This window comes from Balaenoptera acutorostrata, chromosome 4, assembly GCF_949987535.1.
Source record: "Balaenoptera acutorostrata chromosome 4, mBalAcu1.1, whole genome shotgun sequence".
NCBI lineage: Eukaryota > Metazoa > Chordata > Mammalia > Artiodactyla > Balaenopteridae > Balaenoptera > Balaenoptera acutorostrata.
Genome location: NC_080067.1, coordinates 70,403,813 through 70,417,892, shown reverse-complemented (window position 1 = coordinate 70,417,892; position 14,080 = coordinate 70,403,813).

The following is a 14,080-nucleotide window of genomic DNA, read 5'->3' as shown; positions in this document are numbered from 1 at the left end:
CCTGATATCTTCGAGGTGTTAATATATGAAAACATCTCCAGGTCAAGGTCCCTTGGGCTTCTCTTCCATTCCATTCTTTTTTTTTTTTTTTTTTTTTTTAAATTCTCTGTGTGCTCCATTTTATCTTATTTTATTTTTAATAAGAATTTTCTTTTTCTATTTATTTATTTATTTATTTATTTATTTATTTATTTATTTATTTATGGCTGTGTTGGGTCTTCGTTTCTGTGCGAGGGCTTTCTCTAGTTGCGGCAAGCGGGGGCCACTCCTCATCGCGGTGCGCGGGCCTCTCACTATCGCGGCCTCTCTTGTTGCGGAGCACAGGCTTCAGACGCGCAGGCTCAGTAGTTGTGGCTCACGGGCCTAGTTGCTCCGCGGCATGTGGGATCTTCCCAGACCAGGGCTCGAACCCGTGTCCCATACATTGGCAGGCAGACTCTCAACCACTGCGCCACCAGGGAAGCCCTCTTCCATTCCATTCTATCCACTCTATGCTTTATCCAAAGTAAATGTCTTTAAAGGGCACTTACTGTGAGAAATTAGATCTTCTTTATTCACAATCACCTGGGGCTTGAAGACCTGCAAAGACTTAGAGTGCTTCCAAACAACTCCCTGCCTACATTCTTGCTACCTACCCCTCATCTCTACCTATCAAAATCTGGCCTATTTCTCAGGCCCAGTTCAGTGCTGCCTCCTGCAGGGAACCTTCCCACATCATCCCCCAAAGATGATATCTCCCTTTCTTGGTCTTTTTCTTACTCCTTTGTTATTTTGGTCATTATCTCTTTGTACCTTGAATGAAGACCAAACCCACGTCTGATAACTCTCTGTCTCATTCATCACTGTGGCTGCAGAAGAAGGAGCGTATTGGATGGCTGAGGGTAAAACAGCCATATTATGTCTGTCCCCAGGATATCACTCCAGCTCTCCACCCAAATTCCCGACTCTCTGCCGATGCTCCCATCCCTCAACTAGGAATACTGGAAATGCTGATGGCTCACTGGGACTTGCCCTTCACAGTAGGCTCCCAAAGGCCAATGACTAGCTGATTCAAGGATCCAAAGACCTGCCCCTTCCCCCGGCCTGATTTGGGACAACTCCAAAGGGCTATCTCACTTCCAGAGCCCCCCATAGGGTAGACTGAGGCTCAGTTGCAACCATATCACATGTTCCTTTCTTGTCTATCCAATTCTGCCCTCCTCACCTCCCTACAGGTGTAACTCCTGAGAGCACTTCCCAATAAACTCTGCACACAACTCTCCATCTCTGAGCTTGTTTCCAGGAAACTCAATCCAAGGCACGCTTGGACTCTACATAGGGCATCACCACTGCCACACACCTGATGCATCTTGGCTTCCTTAACAAGTGAACATAGAGCTAACGGAATCTGATGTAAGATGTGAACTTAAACTCTGCAAAGGAGGGAGACACAGGAAGAGAGATTTCCCCCATCCCAGGTGGCTCAGGGACTGAGAGGACCTGGAAGTTCAGATCCCAACACGCCTCCCATGACACAGGATGGAGAATGAGGGGAAGAGTTAAAGATGCCCACCATGTCATCCTTAGCAAGGGCTATGGAAACTCAAAAGGATAACTGGAAAATAGGGAAAATGAGATGCAGAGGGAGGAAGAAAGGGAGAGAGGACATGTGGAGAGGGGTAAAGAGAAGAGAAAAAGTATGGAACAGTGAAAGACTGGGAGAAACAAGGGAGCCACAGGAGGAAAGAAACAGAGTTGGAGGAAGAAGAAGGAAAGCAGATTGCTCTAAAGCATGCTTTTGCTTCCTATAGTAACTTCTCTTAAATTTGTACTTCCTTTGCAGCTGTAGAGTATTACTATGCTTTTTTGTGGCTTAATTGTTTTTATAGATTCCATTTGGATTGTGTTTTTATTTCTATTTGGCTTGATTTGGGGTTTGTTCATTTGTTCGCCTATTTGCTCAAATTTGAAAGAAGATCCATGAAGGCTCAACGTTTTCCAGCAAACAGGTGGCACGGATGCCCTCTTTCTATGCCTGCCTGGGTTCCCCTCGTTCAGGTCACACCCTGGAGGGAGGTGATTGTCCTATAGACAGGCATCAGGAGTGACTCATTCAGACTAAGAAGGAATCTTTCAATTCTTCCACTGCCCATTTGTCTGACTGTGAAGGGGAGATAACTTTGGACCACCTTAACAGTCATTCATTAAACAGCGCTACAACCGAAAGAAGCACAATCCGAAAAGGCAATGGAAAATAATTTATATTTTTATTGACATTTCTCACAGAGGTGCCAGATGGGGAATTACGTTGTATAACACAAAGCAACATGTCCTAAACTTTCTTTTCACCCATCCATTTCCCATTTACCATAGCATATCCCTCTAAAATCTTTTTCTTTTTCTTTCTCTGAAGCAACATAGAAGCCTGTCCCTTACTGGCTGTCCTGAGTGCCTCCTTCAACAAAACCTGGTAACTTACCCCCTCCTCCTGCCTAGATCTGTTGAGTTCCTTCCCAGCTGGCCCTATGCCCAATTTTTTTCCAATTCTCCCCATCTATTACTTCTCTTGGCACAAGAAAGGCATGTGTGGGGAGGGAGGGATAGGGCAGGGCTGTCTCAGGAAACAAAGCCCCGGAGTGCACTGCCCCCAAGGCTCTGCTTCTACGTCTGGTTGATTTTATATTTTGTGCCAGGAAGAAACTAACACAGACACTTCCTCTGTTTCCCTCCCACCCAGGGAATTGCTGTCCAGTGGATGTGATGACTTAGAGATGAAGGGTTGTTATGGCCTGGAGAGAGGAACTGCGGGAGGGGAGTGTCAAATCTGCTTTCCAGCATTATCATGGCTAGTTCTGCTGTAATGTTTCACAGGTCAAAGTGAAAAGTTTGTCATTTTAAGCCCCTCCACATCTCACTTAGTGGTAAATTTCCCAGACACTAGCAAATAGTCCATCACCATCCTTAATTCCCAGTGCTTTTGCAGTTGTGTCCTTTGTGGTTTTTTGTACATTTTGGTGGGAAATATGGAGATGGCATGTCAAGGATGGTTAGACTGGTGCTGTCTTAGCCATGTTCCAAAACGGACAGTTGGTGGGCAGCACGAAGGGTGGATTGCCATGAAAAGAAACAGCAGAGTGGCTGCTTGAAGGCCATGGTCCTAGTCCCCCCCAGGAGGAGTTGGCAGGAAGCACAGTGGTTAAGAGCATGCATTTTGTAGTCAAAGAGACAAGGCTGAAATCAAGGCTCTGCCACTTACTACGAGTGTAACTTGGGAAAAGTTTATATCCTCTAAAGCCTGTTTCCTCACTCGGCTGATTTGGGGTGGGAGGTGGGGACAGGATAATGATTCCTACCTCACAGAGTGCTTGGGAGCATGAATGAGATAAAATACATGGAAATTTTACATTCACTTTTAAAACATTGAACTGAAACTAGCGGTAGGCAGAAAAAGGGAGAGTTGCCTTCAGGGTAAATGCCAATATCAGTGCAATAATCCAGAGCTAAACTTTGAGCAAAAGTAAAGCAGAATGAACCCAGGTTCCCAGATGGAGCTTGGGACAAGGAAAGAGGCTAAAGCAATCGCAGATCTGTGACTTCCCCAGCCTGCTGCAAATAGTAGTTTAAAAACTAAACTCTCTTTTTTAGTTTTTTTTTTTTTTAAACTAAAAATAGAACTACCATATGACCCAGCAATCCCAGTACTGGACATATACCCTAAGAAAACCATAATTCAAAAAGATACATGTACCTCATTGTTCATTGCAGCACTGTTTACAATAACTAGGACATGGAAGCAACCTAAATGTCCATTGACAGACGGACAAATGGATAAAGAAGATGTGGTACATATATACAATGGAATATTACTCAGCCATAAAAAGGAATGAAATTGAGTTATTTGTAATGAGGTGGATGGACCTAGAGTCTGTCATACAGAGTGAAGTCAGAAAGAGAAAAACAAATACCTTATGCTAGTGCACATATATAGAATCTAAAAATACTGTACTGATGAACCTAGTGGCAGGGCAGGAATAAAGACGCAGACATAGAGAACGGGCTTGAGGACACAGGGGGAGAAGGGGAAGCTGGGACGAAGTGAGAGTGTAGCATTGACATATATACCTACCAAATGTAAAATGGATGGCTAGTGGGAAGCTGCTGCATAGCACAGGGAGATCAGCTTGGTGCTTTGTGACCACCTAGAGGCGTGGGATAGGGAGGGTGGGAGGGAGACACAAGAGGGAGGGGATATGGGGATATATGTATATGTATAGCTGATTCACTTTGTTATACAGCAGAAACTAACACAACATTGTAGAGCAATTATACTCCAATAAAGACAAAACAAAAAACAAAACTAAACTCTCTGGAAGAAAGAATCCTGAATTCGGGCCCCAGGTTTTCCACAAATGGAGATCAACTAAATAGAGGATTACAAGAATGCTACCCTCAGGGAACGGGTTCCAGTCAGCCCTCAAGGCCATCAGGGACAGGCCCAGAAGGCTCATTTTCCATGAAGGAATCCTGTGCAGGGCAGATGTGACAGCTCCTCGGGCATTGATCGTGGACAACCTGACTTCAGGTGCTTTTAGGATGACAGCCACACTTGCCAACGTTTTGACAACCTGGCCTATCCTGTTTAGCTAATACACTGGCTGTGCTTAGAGTCAGCCTTTATTTTCTGTTGCTATGGTTTTTTTCTTCTTTTTTAGAAATTTTGCCAGTGATTCATATAGTTTCATTCCAGAAGAACTGGATTCAAGCATTAGGGTGTAAGTGGACATCTGGTGTCTGGTAGGACTCGGCCTTGCTTTATAGGTCTGCTCATAATTAGAAAGAGACATACCTACATTGCAAGTATGTGGATGGGTTTCAATTAGTACATAGCTGGTCCATATATATTAATTCATACATAACTGATTTCACACTGACAGCCAACCTAAATCTCAATCTAGTGTTATCTGTAAACACATTAGGTGTTTACATTATGAAGACTTGGTGCTATAGTCCATAAAGGTCCATCTCTACATGGCATTGTGTTCAAGATGCATATTATGAGAGCCAAATAAGAAATTATAGAAGAATTTTATTCACTTGCTTTTCCAAAAGGAGACAAAGTGGTCAAGTTCACAAACTTTAGCAACACTTCTCATATTCCTATTTCATCCCTTCCACTTAATCTTTGTGTCCTCTAGCACCTCTCATTTGCTACCCCCATCTTTCCACCACATTGCCCATCTCCAGCCTCTATAGCCTCAGTTTTCTTATGTCCCATCCCTCTACTTTTCTCCCTAGGTCATTTCTTTTTGCCGTAAAATCCTTCTTGACCCATCCTCACAAAAGTGTAGAAACTGGACTGGCAATGCCAAGTTTACAGTGCAAGGGATGGGGAAATCTGGGGGAGTAGGGAAAGGTTGACCTGGTAGTTATGGTGTTGGCTTTGGTGGACTGGGGGGGGGGGGAGGGAAGTATATAGATAATTCCTGGTTAATATCAATTTTCACAACAGAAAATTATGCCTATAAATGATAGATATACATACAATCATAAATTTATTGCCTCAAAAACTATTATTATAATAATGAAAATAAAAATTAATTTATGCCCCCAAGTTCTTGAAAAAAGTTTAAAATAGCATTCAAAGATGCACAAAATATTACAATATTTTCTGTATTTTAAAACAGCCAAAAATATATAACAGAATAATATATGCATTTCCCTTCAACCCAGCAATGCGAAGTTTAGAAATCTAGGCCTAAAATATAATAGCAAAAATAGAAAATGGTATACACAAAAAGTTATTCACTGCAACATTATTTTTAGTAGCCAAATATTGAAAACAACCTAAATGCTTACTAGTAGGGTGCTAGATGAATAAATATGGAACATCCACCCAATGGAGAACTATGGAGCTGAACAAAGGAGTGAGGATTGTCTCTATAGACTGTTATCATCTCCAGGATATACTCTTAAAAAAAGAAGAAAAGAAAAAACCAAGGGGCAGAGCTACATATAGAGTTTGATCTACCTTTGGTCTAAGAATGAGAGATAAATATCTGCATATATTAAAAATAAATGGAATAATAAACAAATAACCAAAGAAAGTTCTTGCCTATCAGGGAAAAAGGGAACGGGATGAATCAGTCACAAAAAGAAAGACAACCAGGTGTTATGTGCCTCTTGATATAATGCTAGAGGAATTGTACCACAGTAATCATGAAATATTCATGTCAAAAAATTAAATCTGAATCGGATCAGGCCTCAAGATAGTGTAGAGGAAATGTAAGGTATGGGGGAATATCTCAAACATTACTACAAAGATGCTATCAGCAAAGTCCAAAATGTGGGAAATCTTACAAGACACATGATTTTTTTCCCCCAAATAAATAGCAAAGGAAAAGTGAGGAAGGGGTAACTATTATAAATTAAAAGAGAATTGAGATGTACAATCAAATGTGATATGTGGACCGTCTTTGGATACTGATTGAATTAAATAGACTATTAAACATATTTGAGATAACGTGAGAAATTTGATTATAGATTGAATCCAAAATTTTTAGAGATGCATACTGAAGTATTTAAGCTTGAAATGACAAGGTACTTGGGTCTTGCTTCAGAATTCTCCAGGCATGAACCAATAATGCAAATGTGACAAAATCTTGAGCACTTTAGTCTGGGGGATGGACATGTGGAAGCTTATTATACTATTCTCTCTACTCTTAAGTGTGTTTGGAAATTTCATACTAAAACATTTTTAAATCAGTAAAAACAAAACAGGGGGTAAAAGAGAGTAAACTGTAAGAAGGATCCAGGACTGGAGTTGGTGCACAAATGAATTCCATGTACTCCTACACACGTGTTACAGGTGTGGCCACAAATCTGGCTCAGTGTTTGTAGCCAACAATGTAAAAAGGAAATAGGAAGAGTGGGAAGGTTCTCAGTGTCTACACAGCAAAAACAAACCAGATATTCCGGTAGAGCACCATCCTCGCTGCTGAGTCCTAAGCAAAACCTCTCCTATGGGTCTTCATTAGAGAGCCACTGAGAAATGCCATGAAAAGCACCATCCTCAACAACACATTCAAAACAAACCCAGGAAGGATTCCCTGGGGCTGTGACTGACCTCCCGGGCCACGCTTCCCTTCACTATCGAGCTCTCTTAGTTCTGTTAGACTGTGACTCTCAGAGACAGCTAGAGCTCAGGCCAGAGAAGCAGTGTAGGCGTATCACCCACGCTTGCACTCTGCTTTCTCTGAAATGTTCTGGACCGAGGATGGCTCTCTGCTCTTCCCCTTTGGGAAGTCTCTGCAGAGCTGGGAGTTGGCCCTTTGTAATACTCTCTGAATGAAAAAATGAGGACCGGGTTATTAAGAAGCCTCCTCAAGGGCTCACATGCCCTGAGCTATTGATTTCTCAGTGGTTTCCAAACTAAGCCCCGTTTTACGTTGAACATGATCTATACCCAGAGTAATGTGTCCAGCCATATTTTCTGTCTTTAAAAATACAATTAAGATTCTGCCTCTTACGAGATACTACAGAATTCAAATCTAAGTGGACAAATTTTCACCGAACTTAGATAGTATATTTGAAATAGTCCGATCTAAATTAGAGGCTGTGTGGTATATATAAAAGTTACAAAGTTTCCTGAGTGATAAAGGGAAGAAACAGTCATCCTTCAGGGTGGCTGAAACAGAAGTATAATAAAAAGTCATGATGAACACTAATCTGGAGAAGCACACCGTGCATACAAAGACAGAGAAAACATTAGTGTCACTCAGAAATATGACAGTAATTTGGAATGAAAGGTACATTTACTTAAGGATGATTGATGATGTTTCCAAGAAACGCTGGACAGGTCAGCCAGATCCAAACTCTTCACTTCCTGAACATGACCTCTAAATCCACACCATGCCTTTGACTGTGCTCTTCCCTTCCCCCAATTTTTCCTTAGGTGAGGAAACTGGCATCCTGGCATTTTTCCTTAAATGAGGAAACTGGCACCAAGCAACTAACCAAGGTCACAGAGCTATTACAAGGCAGAACTAAGATTCAGACCCTAGATCACCTGACTCTAAGCACAACACTCTTTACACAAAACCAAGACAATTCTGGAAGGAGAGGGCTTGAGGGAGAATGAAGACAGGAGGGTGAGAAATGCTGTACAAGGTAAAAGGGGCTGAAGAGAGAGTCAAAGGGCATCCAATATTTTGCCAAGTCCCAAGTTATGAAAAAGCCTCAGCAGCATTCCCCATGAGTCAGGACCAGGGATGCTTCCTGAGGGAGTAGGAAAGAGGACCGGAGAGCAGAGTAACACAAGCCTACTCCAACTCCCTAAGTTGGACCCAGTGATGTGGCCTCCCTTGTCCACTTTTTCCCGTATCAGTTCCGGAGTCCACCTGTCACTGGCCGTTGAGGGGTTGGAGCTCTGATATATCTGCCCGCATAGAATCGACCCAGAGCTTTCCTATCCTCTGTAGTGGAGTGGGGGCTCTGGAGGGTGGAATCAGGAGCGAGAAGCCTGGATAGAGTCTATTTGCCCTGTCTGCTTTCCAAAGACTACAGCCAGGCCCTTTCTGATGTCAGCCAGGCTTTCTGAGAACTTCCGTCCCCCTCCAAACACTGAGGACTCCCTCTTTCATGGTTTCCAGACATGGCCCCTCTGCTCTTCAGTTGCTCAGCAATTTTCAATCTGTGTCCTGTAGCTGGGCCCCTATTACCCACCAACTGGACATTCAGCCCTGCCTCTGCTTCTAGAATCAACCTTTTGCTCTTTTGGAAGCAGGGCAAGGTTGGCGGCGGGGGGGAAATTTATAGAGGCTTCTACATTATTTCAAGTAATAGAAATTCTATTACTCAATATAGTATAAGCAATTAAAGGAATTTACTTAAAAGTCAATCTTTTAGGTACCTTCAACCAGGGCTAGGTTGAGTTTCAAGAAGGCTTGACCACGTGGCTCAACAGAATCATTGAAATCCATTTTATTTTGCTTTTTCCCTTTCATCTTTCTGTTCTATCTTTTGGGGCAGGAACTTAAACTAAGTCTGGCTGCCCTGGTAGTTGCAAGATGCCTGCCAGCATGAACCAGACAATGTATGTTTCTTTTTTCACATCCAGTGGAAGAAAAAAAGCTTCTTTCCCCCATCTTAGAATAATGGTCCTGGCCCCCACTTTGATTAGACCAACTAAGGCAATCACCTACATGATCCAATCACTGTGCAAAGGGGCTGAAATTACACCACTGGGAGTTTCAGTGGTGTAAACTTTTGTTTGGCCCAATCATGGCCCCGCTCTGGAGCTGTGGGAGATAAGAGATGTCAATCCTGCTCAAACAGCACGACTGCTACCGAAGTGGGAATGGAGGGATGCTTAGAAAGAACCTGACAATGTACACAACAGTCTTCACAACTGGCTGGGCCACAGTCAAGTCCTTCTGTTTTATCTCCGATCTTTACTCCATAGCCACAAAACCTCTCCTTTTGATATACCCCAAGAGATATCTGTTGGGCCTTTATATCATCTGGCTGCAGGACCAAAATTCTCCAGGCTACAGATTTCCTCCCAGGGCTGAGGTTTGTAGTTCAGTGGTGGGGTCAGTAGGGGGTTTGTTATGCCTTCCTCTCTCCTTGTGTTCCAAAGTTACTCACTCCCTCCTTAGGGAAGTGTTACAGACATTTCAATAACTACATGGGTCAGCTAAGAAATTATTACTTCCCTTATTCCAAAAAAATATTAAAGCAGTTTTTAAAAATAAATAATGCAACAATTAAGCAGTAAAAAATTACATTAAGTAGGTGAGAAAATGTGGTCAAAGAAAAATGTCAGAAAGTGTTGGGGTGGTGGTGGTGGTATGAATTGGGAGATTGGGATTGACATATATACACTAATATGTATAAAATGCATAAATAATAATAACCCACTGTATAAAAAAATAAATAAAATAGAATTCAAAAATTAAAAAAAAGAAAGAAAGAAAATGACCTTACAAAGTTACAAAGCAGACTACTGCTAGATTCCAACAGTAAGAAACAGTATGTTAAAGTACTTTGATCAATAAAGGCACAGTAAAATTTCTCTTGTCAATGTTGAGATTAAGGATATAGCTATACCCCCCTATTTTTCCAGATAGTCACAACATAGTTCCTTTTAAGTTGAGAAAAAGTGTTATGGAATTAAGAAAGCAGAAAAATAAAGTTGTGAAGAACAAAGTCAAAAAAAAAATTAAGAATGAAAAAATAAGATGAAACAAATCTATAAGGTTATTAATTTTGTGTTTTAAAGGAGATTGTATGCGAAATCACAGCCATTAATTGGTGCCCCCTTCTGAGCCAAGCCATCACCTAAGCAGATGATGTCACATATCTGGTCAGTACTCTGTCTCCTAGTGATGCAAAATCTAGGGTGACTGTGTTTCCACTTACCTTTTAAGCCACTTAGATGCAAAAGAGAAGACTTCTTTAAAACTTTTCAGTGATTTTCCTGCCAGCAAACCATGGAGACTTTTTTTTAAACTTTTTTTCTCTTTGCCTACCTATAGTGTAGCAGATATAAATTCAAAAGACACAGACGCCTTCTGAAATATTCATTAATCTTTAGTAAGCTCAGCTTCTTATAAGCATGGATTGCATTTCTTAAAAACATCTTGAATGTCATCATTCAAAATCTCTACATCTCCCCTTTCTGGGCTTAAGTCAGTTCTTCCCAACCAAGCTTCCATCCCATCACCCCTACTGAGGTCATCCTTGCCAAAGTCACCAATGACTTCCCTCTCGGAAAAACCAGGTGTCAATTCTCAATTCTCGTTTTACTTGACCTCTCAATAGCATTTTGGGGGGTGGGGGAGGGCAACGTATTACTTTCCTTTTTAAACTACTTTTAAAAATTGACTTCTGGGATATTAAACTCTCTTGCTTTCCCTTCTTCCTCACTGCCCATTCCTGCTCAGTTTCCTTTGCTGGCCTCACCTCGCTTCCAGCTGTCTAAATGTTGAGTGCCCCAGAGTTTAGTCCTCAGCGCTCTTTTCTTCTACTCTCACTCCTTATGTAATCTCATTCAGTCCCATTTATTCCAGTGATGACTCCCACATGTATACCTCTGGCCCTAATCTCAATCCAAGACTTACTTACCACCTGTCTATTGGACATGTCCCCTTGGATGTGTAGTAAGCATCTCAAAGTTAATGCACCCCAGCAGAACTTTAGATGTGTCTCTCCCCATGACCACTCTGATCTCCACCCCTCCACTACCAGCTGAGCCCAAACTGGGAGTCATCCTGAACTCCTGTTGCCCTCATTCCCCACATCCAGTTCATCAGCATGTCCTGTGGGGTCTGTGTTCAAAATACACCCTAAATATGACCACTTCTCACAATGTCCACCATTTCACCCAGTCCAAAGCTATCCCATTTCTGGCCAGGATTTTTGTAATAGTTTTCTTTTTTACCACCCTGCTTCCACTTTTATCCCCTTAGAATCAATTTTCTGCCCAGCAGCCAGAGTGATCATTTCAAAACGTAAATTAAATGATATCACTTCCTGCTTAAACTCTCCAATGGATTTCCATCACTCTCAGAGTAAAATCCAATTTTCTTACCACTACACCTATGATGTCCTACCTATCTCTCCACCTCATCTCCTGCTAATCTCAACCTCCCTCCTCTGCTTTCATCAAACTGACCTTCTCACTATACTGCAAGCATAACTAGTTCTTTCCCTCCTCAACGCGTTTGCCTTTACAATTCCCTTTACTTAACGCTCTTCCCCTGGACCCTCACATGGCTTGCTCTGTTACATCACTCACATTTCTGCATGTTACCTTCTCTGAGTGGCTTTCCAAGAATCAGCCCGTTACCCTCTATTTCTTTACCATTAATTTGTTTTCTTTTTAATACTTGTCACTAACTGGTGATAAAATAACTATTTCATAGTTATATGCCTGTTTGTTTACTGTTTTTGTTTAGTTTTGTATTCTAGAGCCTAGATCAATGTCTGGCACTCAGTAAACATCAGGTAAATAAAAGAATAAAATACCTGTTGAAATGAATTTTCCCAGCCTGCTTTCAGAGTAAGACTTGGTATCTGAGTTAATAACACTGCAAAAGATATCTTTTTGAAAAACATTCTTTTAGATGCCTGAGCACATCCCAACTATATTTGGCAAATCTATTTATGCCAAATTCTTTTCAGTCTTGGTGACTCAAACCTCAATAGAGTCAGCACTGAGCTTGGTGCTGGTGGTAATAAAAGCCTCTCCCTCGGTGGATCTCTTTGCAGCTTAAAGGTGTGGTCTCCTCAGCCCCCAGGTGTAATTTGAGCAAGCTGGCCTGGTGAAACTCTTTAGGGTTTTTGGAGCTCTTTGTTTGCTTGTAAGGAATAAGAAAGGATATATACAATGTTGTCGTTATAGTTGTTGAAAGACACCAGAGGGCAGCAATTCCAGCTCTTTTTTTTTTTTTTTTAATTTTTATTTATTTATTTATTTATTTTTGGCTGTGTTGGGTCTTCGTTTCTGTGCGAGGGCTTTCTCTAGTTGTGGCAAGCGGGGGCCACTCTTCATCGCGGTGCGCGGGCCTCTCACTATCGCCACCTCTCTTGTTGCGAAGCACAGGCTATAGTCACGCAGGCTCAGTAGATGTGGCTCACGGGCCTAGTTGCTCCGCGGCATGTGGGATCTTCCCAGACCAGGGCTCGAACCCGTGTCCCCTGCATTGGCAGGCAGACTCTCAACCACTGCGCCACCAGGGAAGCCCCCAGCTCTTATTTTTAAAGGCAAAACAAGTATCCTGATAACTACAATTTGATGTCAGATAGTTGGATAAATTTCAATATGTTCATCCAATGAGTAATAGGCAGCAATGAAAATGAATGAACTATAGCTACAAGCAGCAACACTGATAAATCTTACAAACCTAATGTGAAAGAAGCAAGACATGAAAGAATATATATGGTATGATTCCATGTGCATAACATTCAAAAATAGGCAAAACTAAAGCTACATTGTTTAGAAGGCATACATAGGTGGTCAAACTATAAAGAAAAGCAAGGAAATGATAGTCACAAAAGAGAGGCTTGTGAAGACTGAGGTGCTCATGGTCAGGATGGTACATACTGGAGGCTATGAATCCTAGAATTAATCTATTTTTCACCTTTGCAGAAGTTACATAGGTGCCCAATTTATAATTACTTGCTAAACTTTACACTAATGGTTTGTGTCCTTCTTTGTACATATGTTTACATTTCACATTAAGGGTTTTTTTTTCAACAAAAGGAAAAGGAAAGAAAGAGGTTAAGAATGTGAGCAAGAAGAGAGAAACACAGAGACAGGTAGAAAGAAACAGAGATTAAGAAATAAAGTAGCAAAGAAAAGCTTGAAGTTATAGAAGAAGACAGACACTGAGAGAGGGGATAAAAAGAGAGAAAGAGAAAAAGAACCAGGAAAGTCCAGAAAGAAATTTTTAAAGGAAGTAGTGTGAGGGAGAGTTAGTAACAAAGGTCAGTAGGAGAGGGGGGGAAAAAAAAAGAAAGGAGGGAGAAAAGATGAAGGGAAAAACAGAAAGAGGTGAAGAGGGTTGAAGACAGAAAGAGTGTAAAAGAGGAAAACACATAGTTCCTGGGAAGAAATAGCGAATCCAGAAGAACAAGGGGAATTGCCCTTGGCCAGGTGAGGGGTTGGGCAGTCAGCCCTGAGACCTCAGGGGGGCTCAGTCTTGTAGTGGGCTGCAACTAGAATATGATGGTGGAAAATAAAGATACCAAGAGACATTCGATGTCAGGAGAGAATTTTTTACCTGTAGATCTGTGGACAGACAGGGCTGTGAAAGGCAGGGCTGGGGCCAAAGCAGGGATGATGACCCTCAACGTCCATCAGAGGGATGGACTCAAGACTTCACAACTGCCCATCTTATTAGAGACGTTTATGTAAACCCTATTCTCTCTCTTTTTGCCAGCTTTCAGATTTAGTCTAACTTCCATTCCTCTCCTCCCCCACCATCCCTGCACCCCTGGTTACTTGGCAAGAATCCTGGGCTTCAGTGAACCTGCCGGACATACTGCTAATGCCCTAGAGACATCCTTGGTCTCCATGTTGGGGAAACAGTTGGGACAG